This window comes from Haliotis rubra, unplaced genomic scaffold (genome assembly GCF_003918875.1).
Source record: "Haliotis rubra isolate DU_JTF1 unplaced genomic scaffold, ASM391887v1 Scf30, whole genome shotgun sequence".
Classification (NCBI taxonomy): Eukaryota; Metazoa; Mollusca; class Gastropoda; order Lepetellida; family Haliotidae; genus Haliotis; species Haliotis rubra.
The window spans coordinates 473,518-495,040 of record NW_025766969.1 but is presented as its reverse complement, the minus strand read 5'-3'; positions in this window follow the sequence as shown (position 1 = coordinate 495,040).

Here is a 21,523-nt window from a genome sequence, read left to right as displayed (position 1 = left end):
AGGGGGGTTAAAGTACTGTAAAATTATTGTCCTCCTGAGAGGGTACGTAAGTCCCAAAACATTCAAAGTAAATTTCAACTTTCCATTTTTTAATCGTAGAATATGTGTAATTTTAACGTATGGCTAGATTTATCTCAATTGCTAACAGCTAAAGGGATGATGTGAATCCAGCTAGGGCCCATGCAGGAAGCAAATGTACTGTAAGTCCCCATGGTCTCTAGTATGGTGATCTAACTTCAGTTGTTAGCGATCTATAGCCCATTTTTATATTGTGTTGTCCCCTCTAGTTAAAATGTTTTAGATTCAATTACTAGTTTTACATGTATATCTGTGATAATCTAGTTGTTTTACTGTCCTTCGTTGGCAGAATTTTATCATTTCACTTAAATTGTTGATAGATTTATAACTTGCTTTAGTCACGATATGGCTGAAATATTGCCGATGTGACTTAAAATCTTAACTCACTCACTCACTCTAGGTACTGGTGGAGACTGTGGGGACAAGGGATCCAGACAAAAAGGTCCTTGCGACCAACCCACAGAGTCAGAAACCTCTGAAGTAGTCTGAGCATCAGGCATCCTCGGAACGTCAGATCCTGAGTCAACCTGAGGGATGTGCAAAGCGCCTGCTGGATCAGGGGTTGGAAGGCATGAAGCCACTCTTGGGGAACTACCAGACGACTGGGGTCCGTCCGAAAGTGACCCCGATGAAGACGAATGACTGACACGGAGTGATGTCTGACTTGTCCGAGTTGATGAGCCATCCCAATCGATGAATAAGACTGATGACGAAGTCTCTCTGTCTGACAAGCAACCGTAGACAAAGACGCACCACGAATCCGTCGCCGAGGTACATCCCCAAGGGGACGCCAACCTCCTGCAGATAGCTCCTCACCGACTGGAACATAAATATAGGGCCCTACAGATTCCAAATGCCAGCAGAATGATGTAGATTAGATTGTAAAACCAGTGAGTGATGTCGTCTGGACTTGGACATCAATGACGTCCTTGACCAAGCAACTGAAGTTGTGACACAGCCTGAAGCTGGCCGAGTGGTCAATGGTGGAGACGCCTTGAGCGACAGTTGGTACAGTGAATCTAAAACAGAGAGGATAAAGCTGTCGTCTAAAATCTGATGCCAGTTGTGTAGGAACGTCGACAGACGACTGGGGTCTATGGCTGGAGCGGGAAGGGATGGAAACACTCATGCCACGTCACTATTTCCTCTGGCCACGCCCACTGCCATGGGCCCCTGGACAGGATCGTGGAGGCGGTATCAGGTTTCTTCCTCTTTGGCTTGCCAAATGTGATCCTGGAGGGGCGAAAAGTAGGTCTCTTAGGAGTCGCTGAGCGAAAACTCATAGCTGGGGATGCGCGGAGAAGTTCTGTCTTCACAACCTCCAAAAAGCCGGACCTACGGGCCAAGAGACTTAATGCGGCCAGGTTCTGATAACTAGCGCTGGTCCACATGCTGGGACTACTCAGCTAACTGGTGCTGATCAGTAGGCTGAAGATAGCCGCTCAGGTGACGCCTGACTCTGATTTGAAGGCTGGTGCTGATCCGATCTTCTCATCAGTCGCCACAAAGTCCTCTGACCTCTGATGAGGGGCTATCCCAAGTCTACCACCCGTGGAAGATTCCTTAATCCGGGGATCAGTATTATAGGCTCGCCGCAAGATCTTCCCCAAAGCTATAAGTGTGATTGGCTCCACTTGGAGTAAAGCTGCAATGACCTGGGTCTCCTCTGAAGATGGAACGAGGGGAGACAATCCAGATCCTCATCACCAGAAGCATGACCCGGAGAGATGCCAAGCCACGCTGCGACAGACGGACGACCAACGGGAAGAGGCATACACTCATCCTCAAAGTGGGTGGTGAGGTAGCTTAGTGGTTAAAGCGTTCGCTCGTCACGCCGAAGACCCGGGTTCGATTCCCCACATGGGCACAATGTGTGAAGCCCATTTCTTGTGTCCCTCGCCGTGATATTGCTGGAAAATTTCTAAAAGCGGCGTAAAACTAAAGTCACTCACTCACTAACTCACTCATCCTTAAAGTTGTCCTCCAAGGGGATGATGGTAGTCGAAGAAGAGCCAGCAGTCAAAGCCTGAAGACAAGGTTTAGGTGGTGCTGACAAGGAAGATACCCACGTTGCAGTGGTGTCCAGCTGCCTCTGAAAACCCGCAGACCGTCTATCCAACCTGGCCTGGAAATCTTTAAAATAAATCTCTCAAAGTCTGGAAGAACACGGCTGGCGACCTGTGACAGGTGGCGACTGGTGCTGGATGAACAGCGCCTGGTGCTAGGTGAACACCTTCGGTCAAGCGGAGACCTTGAATGGTAGTGTCAAGTACTGGACAAGTGGCGCCTAAGCATGAGTTGCGCCCGGTTCTGATCAGTGCCAGTCTTCTGAACGGCGCCAGTCCACCGATCAGGGCCAGTTATCAGAGCAGCGCCAGTCTTCTGACCAGCGCCAGTGTTACTTGCATGTCAATGACATGGACATTAAACATACTGGTCTGTCATCTCAGGATCTCAATACGTATTAAAGTTTATATACAAGGTTTGTTTTCAAATTTAAAAAGAATTTTAACCGTTTCTTCTTGTGACTAGAATGAGCAAAACAGACACTCATAAATAGTTGCTATCAGCACTAACATTCTTCAAAAGCAATGAAACGAGAATGTGTTTTACTCATAAATGTAAGTCGGACCTTGCCTTAAGTCTGAAAAACATGAGTAGAAAATTAACTGGAAAGATGCAGAAACATTACGCGTTGTAGAGTTCTGATTTAAAACAAATACGATTGGTTTGAGACCAGGAACCACAAGAAAGAAAAAAACAAATAGGAAGATATGCAAAGGCAATAGTTGATTATGTGGTCATCGACGATGTATAGTTTCATGGAAACATTCATTAGTTTGGCTAGGGCCAGAAGCACATAGTTGTTTCAGACCAATTCCAGATTGTTTCAGAAACGTAACAAAATAGAAGTTACTAAAAACTTCCAAACATCAAAGGTTGCCAGTTGAGATGCTGATTTTTTTTTTTAAATTGTTGAAAGACTTTCATTTCCAGCGATGGCCCCGAAACAAACCCTTCTCCCTTTTGAGCGAAATTGTTTCCAAGGAAACATGCAAAACTTGAAATTTTTAACCAATTCCAGATAGCAAAAGGCATCATTTAAGTTAATGAACAACGCATATGGCAAGTTTTTAAACGAACCCCACCCTCGTTTAAGACTAAGGTCATAATTATTTCCATGTTGAATACACACAATGCGTTTAGAAGGTTGTTTAATGTAACATATGCTATATCTGGGATTAAACTTTCTCTTTAAAGTACAGATTCTATTATTTTTGGGAGGGGTGGGAGACGCAATCGGGATTCGAACCCAAACTCACAGGCACCTAATCCACTCGGCCCCCACGGTCGAAAGCTATGAATACACACAATGCCATTTAGAAAGTGGTCAAATGTAACAAATGCTATATTTGGTATTACACTTTCTCAGTAAAGTATAGACTTTTAACTGTCCATAACTGTCCATCACCCTTACAGTGTGATATTGGTGGAGACAAGACCCTGGGCAATACAGACACCATACAAACAAAGAAATGTATGCAGTTTAAAATGAGTCGCACAAAACAAATACATTTAGGCTGGTCAGAGTGGGCGCAGAACGTTTCTTTTTTTAGATCCTTAGGACATTACATCTGCGACATCATACCGGAAATTAGTAATTTGACCATTTCAACGGATTCATCTGGGTACTTCCTACACTTCCAATTCGACCCTAATTCTATTCTGGACTACACAGGACTGCCCGGAGGATATGAATCTCAAATAATATTTCACATTTATTATTGACAGTTATAGTAAATGAAGTTTGCAGTGCACTGATGGCCACAAAAGGTAACATTACTTTGGCCTAGGTAACATTTGCTACCGCCATAGATAGAGACAGCTTAATTAGATCTTACACATAACAAAATTGAATAAGCATTGAGTTGGTTGAACATGATTGTATTGTGCTGGGCGGATTGTTGTGAAATGTGAGGATATTGCAAATGAATGTCAGCGACACGGTGGAAGTTGCCAAGACCTATCTGAAATTGGGACTGACAAATTCAATGCAGCACATTATATCATACAAACGACTCACAAGCTGCATGTAATAACCTGATCTGCAGATTGTGCGTGAGCTATCGTAATACGCAATCACAGCCAAAGAGATGTGTTCTCAGACGTCGACCAGACGAGCCATGTGAATGTCACGTGATCACATAAGGTCCTCCTACTGTACACTTTTAAGCACAACATTTGTCAACCAAGCCAAAGAGCCTGACCACCCAATTCCGTTGGTCGCCTCTTCCGATAAGTATGAGTTGCTGAAGTCTAGATCAAATCCGGATCTTCTCGGGACATAAATGATTGCTGAGAGACCTTAATGGTGCGTGTCGCGACAGAGCAACGCCGCCTATCGTATCCTTGAATAACAGTATCAACATAGGCCACAAGAAAACCTGACCATTCATCTTTTGTCTCTAACACTCATCAGAAAATATAGCTTATATTATATTTGCACAGTGCGACAAATGTAAACAAAAACGATCAAGAGCATTGCGATTCAGTTCTAAACACATCGGTTTACCACTACTATGAAGTGACTGGGCAGGGATTTACCAGGTTTTTCATGTGAAGAATGAAAATAGATAGATTTTCTTTCAAATTTAATTATTAAAGGAAGAGCATTGGTTCAAGCAGAATTAAACCAAGTAAGGATTTTTTGTTATATTGTTATATTGTTTCCTCAGGGAAGCACAGTTACAGTGACACATTCAAGAAGTGATTTCCACTGTAACCATTACTTTTTCTCAATGAGTAATGCAAAAATATTGGTTTCGTTGCAGACCGTGATAATAGGAATTTGGATCATCCTCGACACCCCCCGCGCCCTCACTGCCATGCCGAACTTCTCTGAGAGATACGTCGAGGTGACCTGCAAACTACCTGAAACTGGCTTCTTGGTGTCTGTTGTGTGCAACTTAACACTTGTTCTCGTCTGCACCTTCTACGCTATGAAGACGCGTAAACTCCCAGATAATTTCAATGAATCGCGCTTTGTAAGCTTTTGTGTGTATACAACCATCGTGTTGTGGTTAGCATTTATACCAACATACTTTACGACAACAAAAACCACGCTCCGATCTCTGTTTCTAGCAGCTGCAATGGCAGCCAACTCTAACGTAATTCTTTTCTTCTTGTATGTTCCTAAATTGTATGCCTTGTATTATGTATCAACTGAAGCCCAAAATCTGGCCTTGGGTACATCCATGCCTGTTGCAACCAGCTCACGGTCTCAGAGGGTCGGTATTAGCAAAGTCCTGCCAATCAGACCGTGATCGGACAGTAACTCTTTAGCAAATAACAGACTGAGTTGTAAAGAGATTTTTGGTATTAATTTAGGGTCGTTCCTAACTGTTGTATTTAATGGTAGACCTATAGCAATATAATGGTTTTACTAGTTTTTGGACACTAGTTACATGCAAGCACTGAGCATGCGTCTATCGAAACAAAATCGTTTTCATAATAATCGAATGAGCGTTATGATTCTTTCATAACGTAACCTAAAATACGGTACGCCTTCTCCAGCCAATTGGGATCATATCTTTAAAATCATTAAGGATGCTATCGAAGCATATGCTAAAAACAGGGCCAAAAGATAGGAACCTGTTGAATGTATTTCTGACTGGGTTAAGTCAGTGCCAGATGTTGTGATTGGTAAGATTAAAAAAGCCGAAAAGGAAGAAACATATGCATAATAGGAAGAAACCCATTGTGTCACAGCCACCTGTAATTCAAAGTATGATTGCCCTACGTAAGTTTGTAGTTGTTCCTACCGACAAAGCCGAAAGTAGCATAACCCTTATAAACATCACTATATCAAATGTTTGATCACAGAACTTGGTATAAATGACATATTGAAATTTTCCCTTTTTGTACTGTGTTGTTAGTTTTTGGTTTTTTTTTATATTTTACATGCTCACAAGTTATTTTAAATAAAATCTGCACTGTCCTTTGGTCACATGATTTTACACAGGGTAAATATATTTGTTATTAATGCATAATTTTGTCTAGTCACGATATGACTTAATTACTGCCGATGTGGCATTACACAATTTTTTCCCCAATGACAGCTCTACAATTCCACCGTACAAGAAACTGGGCTTTTTTTCGTAGGACTGAATAGGGATCTACCCCTCATTTTCTATGGTGGCTGATTAGGGCCATCGGTTTCTCGCTTTAAAAGTCGGTCACGACAAAGCGAGAAAGCGATATCACGAGACGAGAAAGCGATAGTACGAGACGAGAAAGAGATACCATTGTGCGAGAAAGCGACAGAGCGAGAAAGTGAAAGAGCGAGAAAGCGATATTACCCACAATTCAGTGCTGTCTGCGCATGATCGACTACAAACGGGAGCTCAGTCGCCATTCGTAATTTCTGGATAGTATTAAATGGTTTTCAGTAATGTTTTTTGCCCATGAATGGCGTTGTATGTTTAGACGTTTAGAGAATAACTAATACAGATGTAGACTTTCCTTTGACATGCTATTTGCACGTATGCAATAGTCATATCGTGAAATAACGGAAACGTTCTATTTGTGATGTGACTAAGGGAATTACATATTTTATGACATGACTGGATTCGAATTGTCTTAACCAACTTAAACACACCAACCAATTGAATTATTTCTTTGATGGGCATTTTAGAAGTTGAGTTGATGAAGAATAATGACAATTATTATGGATATACAACTTCTTTTATTCTGTGGAGGCGACGTTTCGACATAGATTCTAATGTCGTTGTCAAGCAAGTGATACATGAGTAACAAATTGAGAGAATATATACATGAGTTGTTATTACAGTAGATAGGGAATGAGTTGTTTATACAATAAATGAGGTTGATGTACAACGCTTGTATAATTGTTTCGTGTAAGCCCCATAGGTTGCAAAGCTTTATATTTAGATAGTATTCAGGACTTGTCCATCCTTATCATGTGTAAGCCCGGGCCTTTTTCATAATGGTAGCTACGCCCCTGACAAGGACTGAATTAGAACTTATAGGAAGCCATGTGGATGTATATAGAATGGATGGGGTTGATGTACATAGTTGAATTGAAACAGATAATGTACACAAGAAATATTATTGATTACTTTATCAAGTGATGGTAGGCATTGGGAATGTACTATCCTTCATCTCTGTTGAGGGCGGATCCTATCTTCTTGATGTGTACTGCTTTCAAAAGTTTACGAATTTTGTAGTCTGACTGGTTCTTTTCTATGGTTTTCTTTGAATTATGATGTTGTGTGACAAATGTGTCGGAAGTGCCAGATGAAAGGGAGGGACCTATGACAAATAAGGCATTGTGACGAGTATATTTTCATGGTGATTTCCACAATGAGTGGCCAGCACTAAGACAATCAACCACATCCAAACCATCATCCTAAAATAAAATCACTGAGTGAGTGTTTGAATTGTACGGAAGCGTAGTAGGGCCACGGTGAAATTGTTTTTGTGTGTCACTATCTCCTATGTAGGACATACTATCTCCTACGTAGGACTTAGTATCTCCTAGGTAGCACTTAGTATCTCCTACGTAGGACTTAGTATCTGCTACGTAGGACATACTATCTCCTACGTAGTACTTAATATATCGTTTTTAAGGTTCGGATTATGGAGTATGGTTATTAAGTTGAGAAATGTTTGGTTATGCAGGACGTGAGATAGTAGATATGCAAGTCAGTGAATATTCATGACACTAACGCAGTGTTACTATACAGTGTTATTGTGTGTGTGTATTACGTTAGGGTGACGTGGACCTTGATTTAATTACAGTTATGGAGTTTTGGGTATGGTTATGTTTGATCTATCATACATGCATCTATTCACACACACACACACACACACACACACACACGGTTTGTTTTTTCGTGATTGTTTACAAGTTGACTTGACTGGGGTGGAAAAGTGTTGAGTGCGGCGTTCAAATACAACAATACGAAATTCAAAAAGGCCAAAGATTGTCATTATAGTTATTTGTATAGGTATAAGGGAATAAGTACGCATAGATTGCCACCGATATTCTAAGACACGTCCGTGCACGCAGATTATGACTCATGTCCAACGACCTCTGAAATATCCAACGGATAATAGTACAGTGTAACAAAGTGCAACATATAACAGTCAACTAACTGCAACGTGTAATAGTAGAACAAACTGAACGCAAGGCAGTAAATTACAAAAGTCGGTCCAACACATGACAGTAATGTGCAACAATTAGTTGAACACATGACACTAATAGTGAAGGAAACAGTAGACTCTGATAGTATGAGACTAAAAAAATAAAAACCGTGGCCCTACTACGCTTTCGTAGAAATAATAATAATAAATGTCGCCTAAGACCAATATTCATGTTTAAGGTTCATTGTTGATGGTTTTGTGACGTCATATTGGACGCCATCAGTTCAATTCCTACTTAATGGAATGGTGAGTTACACTTACATTTCAAACAAATTGGAACTTGCGTTTCTTTTGCAGCTCAGTCTATTACATCTACATCACATTCAGAGAGTTTTGAAGTATGTGACACTATAAATGAGCCATATGTAGACAATTCTATAATAATTATCAGTTATCGCTGTTTGGTTATAGGTGGAGGAATTCGAAATGAGGCATGGGAACTTAACCATTTATGTTTATGTCACTTTATTGTATTTCAGGGTGATCAAAATACAGGTGTAGTTTCTTTGAATTAACAAAGATGATGAAATGTATTAACTGAAGATCTTCACCTACATGAACCCAAACCGCTCCTACCCAAGGATAGAGGACAGGCACGTGACAGTAAACCACCTTGGTACCTCAGTGTAGTAACAGAACCATTCCACAGTCAATCGTCTAATCTAAGCAAATAAAAGGATGCAGTCAAACGTTCGTCTAATCAAAGCTGAAAATAGTACGCAGTTAAACGCTGGTCTAGCCATATATAGTGAACTTCTTTCAGTGGCATTTAGAAGTAATTGGTGTGCTGAACAACGGGGAAAGTTATATGGATATACAACTTCTTTATTATAATGTAAGCGACATTTTGATCCGCCAATTTCAAACCCGTTCTGCCATCAAAATATCTATCAAAACCCATCTTTTCCCCCAAGTTTTCTTCTAACAAAAGTTAGATAATAGACATGTTATACTAACAACTGATTTTCTGCAATATATTGTTAGACTCCGACGCCATTTTGACTGTATGTAATAATTGATGTGTGTGATATGTTCTCTTATACCACCATTGGTGGTCTATCGAGAATAAAAGTTTCATTGACATATATATGCCGAAAGTTTATCTGTAAAGCATTCCGTTTGTGATATGTGACTGCCATCGTAACTTATAATACTGATTTACCTATCTCTAAACGTTGCATTTATACACAGAATATATATCTCAAAGGCTACAGCTGCAATTGGTCGCATAGCTTTTGAAAAGCTGATTGGTGACATGTGTATCCAATTAACCTTTCGTAACATTTTCGTTTCCAGAGGAGGAGTTGAAACTCGTTCAATATATGGAACTATCTACCTGTATCATCTTGTTTATAACTTGGTCAACTCATGTCAAAACGATTCAAATCGAATGAGAGCTATATGTAACATTCACTGGGATGCAGACAAATAAACCCTCCTACACATCTACAAAACATTTATCATGTACACACTGGAGTGAGTCGCTCCCGTCCTTCTCTATCCCCAACTAAACTCCTTACAATATATATAAAAAAGCCATAGGTGCAAGACTAGTACCTACTACGTATCAGGACTCGTAAAATACCTAAAAGTATTTAAGAGAATTTATGGATGTCAACTTCTGTATTTGTTGAACTGGAGCACGGTGTTACGGAGTATATTCTTATCCTTCATCGGTTGAATAAAGAGACTAGAAACTAGGAAACAAAAAGCTAAAGACGTACATTTGAAACAACAGTGATAAGATAACAAGGGAAGCCAGTACTTAATTAGCGCTAAATTGGTAGGGTGGATGGGCATATAGAAGCCAGGAATTGTTAATCCCGGCATAAATAATGAGATAACAATGGTGGCATTTAACAAGGGAAATGACGTAACATATGTTCTATTTGGGATACACTCTCTCAGTAAAGTACAGATTCTAGTACTTTTGGGTTGAGTCTCATCCGTTACATTTGACCACTTTCTAAAATGGCATTGCGTATTTTCAATTCTGCCCTGTCTGGACATGACGTCTTGCCTGCGTATGATTTAAGCCAACAGGAGGCTTTATCGCCATTTTGTTTAGTCTTATAGAAACAAACTGATCATGCCTTCAAATTCTGTGGCATTTTTGTAACAGAAGTATTACGTTTTTGGGTTAAGTTGCACCGTATGGGACCTGATAGATTGCCTTCTGTTATTAGCAGCTGGTCACGGCGTTTAGCCAAATCATGGGATAACACAGTGTCATCTTTATTACAATCGCTGCAACTCCCAGTGCATGACATGCTACACATGTCTAGTAGTGAATTGACTTTGTCATTTCAACATATACAGTTGTTAGATCATCAGGAGTGGCTACGGGAATTGTGGAATGACCAGGGTAATCCCAACGGTAATAAGCTACGCACATATAGACAGTTTAAGTACACTGTTACTCCAGAACCATATATAACTGCTACACTGCCTAGATGGCACCGTAGCGTTCTAGGTAAACTTCGCTGTGCTACACTTCCATTAGAAATAGAACGTGGTAGATTTTCTCGTCCTTCGACGCCACTTGCAGACAGGCTTTGTCGTCACTGTAGTAGTCAGGCTGTCGAGGACGAAGTCCATTTTTTAGTTAGCTGTCCTTATTATTCTGATCTTCGGTATGATCTGTTTAGAAAAACTAGTATCTTGTACCCAAATTTTGCTCAGTTATCAAACACTGAACAAGCTACACTCCTCTTACAAACAGAAATTATTGTTAATCCACTGGCCGCTTTAGTTAGCCGTATGTATCGGCGTAAGTTATCATCCCTATAAATTTCTTTCTTTTTCCTTAGGTCTTTCATATGAGTGATACTCCTTAATGTTTTAATCTTATATTTTATACATTTTATGCACATATTGTCTAGTGTGTCTCATTGGCCATCTGGCCTGGTGTCTGTATTTTACTATGTCTTTTGACCGTTGCCATTTTTTGACATGTACATTCACGTGACACAAATAAACTATTTTGTCTGTCTGTCTGTCTGTCTGTAATTAATCATTTACTTGTCCAAACAATAATCCAATAATAACTCCAGAAACCGAGTGTGTTTTCGTTGAAATAAATGAGTGCTCTTAAAAAGTCTGAAAAAAGGATAACAATCATTTAATTTATTGTTACATCATTAATTAGGCCTGGATTAATTCCTGGCTTACATTTCTTTATTGTCATTTCCCCTGTTAAATGCCACCATTGTTATCTCATCATTCATGCCTGGATTAACAATCCCTGACTTCCCATCCACCCTACCAATTTAGCGCTAATGAACTACTGGCTTCCCTTGTTATCTTATCACTGTTGTTTCAAATGTACCTATATAGATTTGTTTTTCCTAGTTTCATCATTCAGCTGATGAAGGAAAAGAATGCACTCGGTAACATCGTGTTCCACAAATACAGAAGTTGGTTGACATCCATAAATTCTCTTAAAAACCTTTAGGTATTTTACGAGTCCTTTTTTTCACTGGGCTAAAGGTACACATTTGCCTACTCCCCATGTTACCCGTGAAGATCCGGGTTAGATTGGTCTTCAGGGTAACCCCCCATTACCCCTACATGCCACTACCCCTACAGCTTATAACAACATAGTTTACGGTCTGTTGCACTGTTAATCCACTGCCTGTTACCTATTCCACACAATGGACCAATCCACTTCAGAGACATAACAACACACAACTAAAAGGTTGAGAGAATGATTTTAATGAAAAGTGATCATCATTTGTCATCATCAAGATTTTAATAAGAATTAACGATAATTCGTCATCATGCTTCTTTGATGGACATTAACAATTAATTGTTAACATTCTATGTTAACATAGTCATTTGTGTCAAGTGTTTCAGTCTATGAACATTCAGTCTTTCAATCTATCCCAGCTTAAGCAGATAGCCGACGGCGTCCAAGAACTGAAGAGGTGATTTCTGTCCAAGCTCAAGCTGCTCCTTGAGTCTACACAGGCGATTGTCCATCTCCCTGAAGATTCGCTTTCTGCTTCTTGTCGCAGCACTAAAGTCTATTTGTGAAATCTTCACCCTCTCAGCATGTTCAATTCTCCTAATGACTTCTACAAATCTGTATATGTTCGGATGCCTGTGTGGAATTTCACGGTTCAGTCGGTTGTGAAAACCTTCTACATTGTTGTTTGTCCTCGGCCCAGTTGTCAGGTTGTGGTTCCACAGGGGAAGTAGAAATCTGGCTGTGTCGTCGACCCAGGTTGTCACGATGTAATCGTTGAAGTCGACTGCTCTTGGGACGTCTGGAGCGTCGTCCATGGCTTCTACCCACGTGTCCTGGACCGTGTCTTGAGGGAGTAGACGTAGCCGAGCTGCTCTCCTGATCCACTTGGTGACTTCGGGGTTTTCTTTGCAGGCAACAGCCAGTCCAAGATCCTGAACCTTCCTCCAAATGGCTTGACAGAAATGGAAGAAACAACCCTTCACGACAGCAGTTGGAAATTCAGTCTGTAAGGCATGGATTCCAAGTAACTCGAAGTCTGTCTGGATACAGGATGGGACAAGCGGCCTGTTGAGTCTCCGCTGAACTTCATCCTTGAGGAGTCTGAAGAGTCTGGAGTAGGTCGTCGTCTGGCGGTCGGGAAGTAAGGCGAAGATGAGGGGATATGTGGTGGTCCCACGTCTGGCATGTATGATGTAGACTTGATTCCATAGTGCAGGGCAGGCAGTGAATGTTCCATCCATGTAGATGTTCTCGGCTGACTGCAAGGCCCGAATACTCTCTTGGGTGCCAAATGCCAGGATCTTGTCATCATCGCCGTCAGCAAACAGGAGGAATGGTCGACCATCTGCTGTCTGCGTCCAGGGATCTTGAAGGTCGACTTCTGTGGTAAAACAGGAATCGTCTTCTGGCGGTGGCGGTACAGGGCGCTGCACATGGATGGAAAGGATGGCCATCCTTACAACATTGCCAACAGTTGTGACTCTTCCTCTGCATGTTGACTGAACACACTTCCAGTGTACACAAGACTGTCTCTCGACATTCTTAGTGTGAAGATAACCGTCAAATAGGACTTGGGGGCTACCTCTCCGTGACATAACAAACTCATCATTACGCAGACCAGCCATGTTGATGCCATGTTAGTTTGTTGTCAACAGCTATATACTATACCGAACTATCTCAGTTTACTTTCTCGTCTCACCTTCTCATTTCCCTCCACTTCTCAATAATACTGTGTATCTTTTATCATGGTACTAAAACAACTTAATTTCAACATTTAACAACCTACACATTATCCAATTTGTAAAATTGTTCTACTCACTAGAGGTTTATCTTTCATTATGAAACTAAAGCAACTTTTAGCTAATCCCAAATTTCCTTGACACAAAACACTAAAGAACAGTTTAATCCCTCCCTTGATCTCATCTGTATACTCTATGCACTATTCTCTCTTTGGGTCAGTTCATTATGCCAGACAGCTAAATGCCGTGTGTTGTTTTAACTAATTGTAGGGGTACTGGGCTGTAGGGGTAGTGGCATGTAGGGGTTATGGGATACAACCGTCTTCAGCAACTCACGCTTGTCGTAAAAGGTGACTAACGGGATCGGGTGGTCAGGCTAGCTGACTTGGTTGACAATGTCACCGTAACCCAACTGCGTAGATCGATGCTCGTGATGTTGATCACTGTATTGTCTGGTCCAGACTCGATTATTTACACACTTCCGCCATATAGCTGTAATATTGCCTAGTGCGGTGTTAAACAACAGACCAATCAAACCAACTACCCATGTGGTTTAACGTTGCCAAAATCCTTCATTACATTCTCTCTCGACGTAGGGCTATATTGTATCAGTGATGGAATTTTATACACCCTGTGTATCATCTGGTCTTTGTATGTGTGCATATTTCACACATACATATTTCTACTATTATGTGAAAAAGGTACTGTTCTAAATGTATGTGCCATGGTCTCCCATACTTCTACAAGAATGGCTTGTGTACATACACGTATGTCTATCTGTTCCCAAATCCCACCTATTGACTTGAGACAGTGCCACAATTCATCGACGTGGTAGGTGTGTTTAACAAAAACGTAATACAATTATTACATGGGCAATAAAGCACTATATCGTAAAACACCTGTAAAATGTAAAACTAACATATTGATAGGGGCGCATTAAAGAAAATTAGATGAAGAAATAACAAAGAAAAAGTCAGGAGTCAATAAGAGAATATCAAAATTCATGAAATAAATGTATTGGGTTGGGGGTTGGGTAGGGGAGTCTTTATAGTGTAAATAATTTAGTTTAGATTGGGGAGTTGAGAAGTGGGACGTAAGAGGGTTGGAAAGTTGATTGCGTGTAAGTTCAACTAAGTAAATAGTGTAAAGTATATTGTGGTTTATTGTGCAGAACAGTTAAACTGTTGATGATAAGCTAATGAGGAGCCTACGAATTAGATGAAAAGGTATTAGAGTTAAGGTTAAATGTTAAAAAGTAGTGTTGGGGAGGCAGGGCACGGTGTTTATGTTTTGGTTGTGAAACGTGCGGTGTGTGGCCTTGACATTGTGAGTTAGTCTGGATAATCGAGGTTACACTGTAATGTGTGGCTTGATAGAGATGTTTTAACGGGTTTATCTGAATTTAAGGGTGCCTTTTTTGTTTGGTGTTTTGATATTTTGTTTTCAGACCCAGTCTGGTAGTTATTGAGTAATTTGGTTTCTTCTAGTAACTACTACGTAGTAGGTACTAGTCTTTGCACCTATGGCTTTTTGAGGGGGCTTTATATGATAAGGAGTTTCGTTTATCATTACTGGTGTGGACGGGAGCGACTCACTCCAGTGTGAACATGATAAATGTTTTGTAGATGTGTAGGAGGGTTTATTTGTCTGCATCCCAGTGAATGTCACCTATTGCTCTCATTCGATTTGAATCGTTTTGACATGAGTTGGCCAAAATATAAACAAGATAATACAGTGAAATACACAATGCCATTTAGCAAGTGGTCAAATGTAACATATGTTATATTTGGGATTACACTTTCTTGTAAAGTCATCCGTGAAGGTCCAGGTTAGAATATTGGCCTTTAGTAACCCACGCTTGTCGTAAGAGGCGACTAACGGGATCGGATGGTCAGGCTCGCTGATTTGGTTGACACATGTCATCGGTTCCAAATTGCGCAGATCGATGCCCATGCTGTTGATCACTGGATTGTCTGGTCCAGACTCGATTATTTACAGACCTCCGCCATATAGCTGGAATATTGCTGAGTGCGGCATAAAACTAAACTCACTCACTCACTTTATAAAGTACAGATTCTAGTACGCTTGTTGGGACTCAACCCAACAAAAGTACTAGAATCTGTACTTTACAAAGAAAGTGTAATCCCAAATATAACATATGTCACAAGATAATACAGGTAGATGATTCCATATATTGAACGAGTTTCAAGTCCTACTCTGGAAACGAAAATGTTACGAAAGGTTAATTGGATACACGTGTCACCAATCAGCTTATTAAAACCTATGCGACCACGTGCAGCTGTAGCCTTTGAGATATATATTCTGTGTATAAATGCAACGTTTAGAGATAGGTAAATCAGTATTATAAGTTACGATGGCAGTCACATATCACAAACGGAATGCTTTACACATAAACTTTCGGCATATATATGTCAATGAAACTGTCTCAATAGTACATTTATAACATGCTTTTATTGATGTTATGTATGATATGAAATAAACATGATACAGAGCAAACGGTTGTTATTTACGAAGTGATATGACACGGACACTTGGCTTCATCATACACCATGTCAGTTGCGTACATATCAGTCGACTTACTGAACAAACTTTACTCATGTATATATTAGCCTTTCCTGCAGTATTGTACATCACTTGCTTGATAATGGTGTTAGCTACACCAAAACTTCGCTTACAGAAGAATAAAGAAGCTGTATGTCCATATAACTTTCCCCGTTGTTCAGCACACCAACTTCTAAATGCCACTGAAAGAAGTTCACTATATATGGCTAGACCAGCGTTTAACTGCGTACTATTTTAAGCTTTGATTAGACGAACGTTTGACTGCATCCTTTTATTTGCTTAGATTAGACGATTGACTGTGGAATGGTTCTGTTACTACATTGAGGTACCAAGGTGGTTTACTGTCACGTGCGTGTCCTCTATCCTTGGGTAGGAGCGGTTTGGGTCATGTAGGTGAAGATCTTCAGTTAATACATTTCATCATCTTTGTTAATTCAAAGAAACTACAGTGTGTTTTTTATCACCCTGAAATACAATAAAGTGACATAAACATAAACGGTTAAGTTCCCATACCTCATTTCTAATTCCTCAACCTATAACCAGACAGCCAGAACTGATAATTATTATAGAATTGTCTACATACGGCTCATTTAAAGTGTCACATACTTCAAAGCTCTCTGAATGTGATGTATATGTAATAGACTGAGTTCCAATTGGTTTGAAATGTAAGTGTAATTCACCATTCCATTAAGTAGGAATTGAACTGATGGCGTCCAATATGGCGTCACAAAACCATCAACAATGAACCTAAAACATGAATAGTGCCCTTTACCCTTTATAAAGATTTAAGTCAAACACCAGTTCAATATTTACAATGCACAGGAGAATGGCTCGTGAATGAATCCAGGGAGGTGACCAGCTGCCTACCTACGTTATGGCCTACCTAGAGTCACAACACCTGCACCCATGGGTCACTCATGGAGCAGAACGTACGTCAGCTGTAGGGCCCAAGCGGAGCATCAGCAGCAGACGCTGTGAGAGTCATCTCTTGGAATGAGTCCCCATGTTTGTTCTACAGCTTCAGTTGGACCACCAGGACCACGCACAGTGAGATACAGGTGGGATGTCGATGGCCCACCTGGCTCAACATCCACAGTTTTAATAGTTAAGGCTCCCAAGGGACAGTTTTGGGACCAGCTCGGACGTCGGATTGCAGCGAAAGTATACATTACGAAATTTCAATAAAGATTATTTTCCATATTATTCTATAACCTTCAAATAGCCAATTCAGTTGCACAGGGCCCCCATACTCATTGCTGATATACACTGTCATTTTTCACTTCGAAGCGCATCTCTCTTTGGAGATCTTTAACTCACAGTACTTTCTCTAAAACAAGTCGTTTCACAATAATGCTTTTACGTATTGTTTCAAACTTTGACAGCAAAGTCAGATTTTTGTTTCGTATGCTACTGCATCCTGTGACATGAATAATGATTCTAAATAACTAGAATCATGATCAGGCAACGATAAACCTTTTTAAATTGATAGATAACTTGGGATGTACAGAATGTTGCGATGGTACGGGATGTTTTGCATTGAACGAAGCAACATTATGAAATCGGAGGATCCTATTCAATGTGGTATGAGGGGAGGTGGGGTGGCCTAGTGGTTAAAGCGTTCGCTGGTCACGCCGAAGGCCCGGAATCGATTCCCAACATGGGTACAATGTGTGAAGCCCATCCCTGATGTCCCCCGCCGTGATATAGCTGGAATATTGTTTAAAGCGGCATAAATCGCAATTCACACACTCACTCACTTAATGTGGTAAGGTGTTGTATTTTAGGATGTAGTTTGGATGTGGTTGATTGTACGGTATTAGGTTGTCTTAGTTCTGGCCACTTACGATGGAAATCACCATGAAAAGATAGTCGTCAAAATGCTTTATTTGTCATAGCTCCCTCCCTTCATCCGGCACTTACGACACATTTGTCACACAATATCATAATTTAATTGGTTGGTGTGATTAAGTTGGTTAAGAGAATTCGATTCCAGTCATGTCATAAAATCTGTAATTCCCTTGGTCACTTCACAAAATGAACATTTCCGTTATTTCACGATATGACTATTGCATACGTGCAAATAGCATGTCAAAGGAAAGTCTACATCTGTATTAGATATTCTCTAAACGTCTAAACATACAACGCCATTCATGGGCAAAAACATTACTGAAAACCATTTAATACTATCCAGAAATTACGAATGGCGACTGAGCTCCCGTTTGTAGTCGATCATGCGCAGACAGCACTGAATTGTGGGTAATATCGCTTTCTCGCTCTATATCGCTCTATCGCTTTCTGGGGCGGTGGGGTAGAGTGGTGGTTAAAGCGTTGGCTTGTCACGCCGAAGACCCGGGTTCGAATCCCCACAAATGTACAATGTGTGAAGCCCATTTCTGGTGTTCCCCGCCGTGATGTTGCTGGAATATTGCTAAAAGCGGCGTAAAACCAAAACTCAGTCAGTCAATCTATCGCTTTCTCGTGCAATGATATCGCTTTCTCGTCTCGCGCTATCGCTTTCTCGTCTCGTCCTATCGCTTTCTCGTCTCGTAATATCGCTTTCTCGTCTCGTAATATCGCTTTCTCGTCTCATGATATCACTTTCTCGCCTTCTCGCCTCCGAATTGTAAGACGAGAAAGCGATGGCCCTAATCAGCCACAAAAAATCTGCGACCTAGTGTGGATGTTTTCGGACTCATCCAGGAATCCAAACTTATTAAACTCTTTGGGTATTTGTCCTTTTACATCTCTGCCAGTTTGACAGTTTGTGAAGATTAAATTCAAGGTTTGGACAAATGTTCTTTTTAATCGGCTTAACTAATGTTTCCGGTGAATTATATACTGAACATCATTGAAAACGCACCAGTATAAAATTGTCCATATTTTCATCAAGATGTATTTCAGCAAGACAATGATCAATGAACATAAATAACATGAAGTCGAAGGGCACGTCCACTTGAAAAAATGCTTTAGAAACAAATTGACTCTTAATTCCAAAATGAATCAACATACAGCCACGCCATGAAAAAAGCGCGAATTTCATTCTGAAATCATACTGACAGTGACATTAAAAGCAGGTGTATGAGAACCGATTGTCATTGCTTCACTAACGATTGTGAAACGAGGAGTGAGATCCCGAAGTAAACACCTCATATCACGAAAGAGAACGTGCACTAGGCATGATTCAGGTTGGCACCAGCAGCAGGGATATTGCTCGACAACTTGGACTTGGCCACTCCGACATCGTTAGGCTTCATAGACGACATCAGTAGACAGGCAACACCCGTGACCTTCAATGACCTTGGCAACAACGTGTTACGACGCTCCGTCAGGATTGCCATATTGACCTTGTCCATATCAGTGATTGAACACTGCCGACTGCCAGGACTTCTGCACTAGTTCAAGGTTGACGTGGGGGTCATCAGCGCTGACTCCATGCGACGCCGTCTACATGCTACAGGGCTCCATGCTCGACGTCCCTACGTTGGACCAATTCTGCTTGACAGACACCGTAATGAGCGTATGCAATGGGCTAGGTAGGCATTTTCAGTAAAGGTTACAGCAATGGCATGGTGTGGTAGTCACTGACGAGTGACGTGTTCATCTACATTATGCTGACGGCCGATTAAGTGTTTGGCGTAGACATGGTGAACGTTATGCTGATGAGTGTGTGGTTCAGACAGACCTTTGGGTGGTGGGAGTGTCATGGTCTGGGGTGGAATAAATTACAATCACAGGACTGCTTTCATGTCTGTCAAGGCAGAGTTAATGCCCTTTGTTACCGTGAGCAGATTCTTCAGAATCACATCGTATCTGTCTTCAATCACCACCAAGATGTCCATACTTTTCAACAGGACAACGCACGGGCACACACAACAAGACTTTCCATGCAGTATCTGGCCCAGCAACACATCCAGGTTATTCATTCGTTGTTTTTGTCAGTCGTCCATCTGTTATAATCCACTCAAAAAATATCAAATCCTTACACGTGCTTTTAATAATCTGAACTTTTATCAGTGGTGCGTCTCAATGATGTTCAGTATGTTATATACCCACTTGCTCTATCCAGATGTGGAGAGTCTTCACCGAAAGCGGACATCAAAGACAATGTGCAAATATTGACACCATGGCCTTAATTTCGGCGTCTGAATATATTTTATGGGATATCAAATAAAGGTACATTAGTGTATACTAGTTAGGATATTTATTTCCTTAAACCACACAAACGTTATAGCTTTCATATTCTAATTATCATGTTATTCTTAAATCATATTGTCACGAAAGTTTAATATTGAAAGTGTTTCTGGAATGTACGATCAATATATTGCGTCACAAGTGCTTGTTAATGACAAATGCATGCATATTGCCAATTATCACCTTTCGAGACAATCAGTCTGACCAATGGAAATGTGAATTTTGTAATTATGATGCCCTTGTGTACACTAATAAACTTGGTCACATCGCTAACTTAAACTCACTCACTTCACAGGGGACCGCCTCAATCAGTAAGAAGGACCGCAGGTGTAAGTTGCTCCGCTGTATCTAGTTCAGTATTCGATATTTATCGTACTCTAATGTTGTATTGGTTGTATGATCAATAAGGGAAGTGGTTGTAGAACGTCGGGTATTGTGGTGTAACGTCGTTGTATATTCTTTCTTCAGGCGCTCTCTTCCACGTGTGGCCATTGCAATTGGGCGAGGAAATATGGATACGGCCTAATTAAATCATCGGGATATGATAATATTAGACAAAACCTAAGAAGGGCTGTACTTGGTGTTGATCACCTCTTTTCCTTAGCAACAGTCTTGAGCAAAAGGTTTTATTTTCCGCTCTGTACAACGGGAAGTATTATATCTTGTTTCTTCAATAGAAAACGTCGTGTGATTGTAGCTTACATAGATACATTTCTATGGTTTTCATTCATTTTTACATTCTGTCTCATTAGATCTATCTCTTTAGTTGAACGGGTGTTTTATGTCTCAGCCAAGGGTTTTGACCAATATCAAGAAGCAGAAGTTCAGTCTGTTTTCCTATCAGTAACGTTCAGGAGAGATGTATGTGTGTATCCAAATAAATATTTATTATGCTGACGTCTGAACGATTTGTTAACGTTGTTGTTTTTTGTTTGGGCCTCCATAGGACAGAGAGCTATGATACTACAAGACCGCCGCATCTTTGCTGTTTGCTTCGAACACTCCTCTAGGTGTCTTATAGGACTAGCACCGGAACCTGGCGAATGAAGCATGTTTGTTTACAAAACGTCCACACACATGGCAAGGGATGAATACACCTTGGCATATTTGGCACACATTTGGGTAAGGGATGTGCACTTTTTCCACAGCAACGGCCGCTCATCAAATAAAGTAAACTGTTTCATATTCGGGAAAAGACCCCCAAATCGCATAGATCTACCAGCACAGATACAGGAAC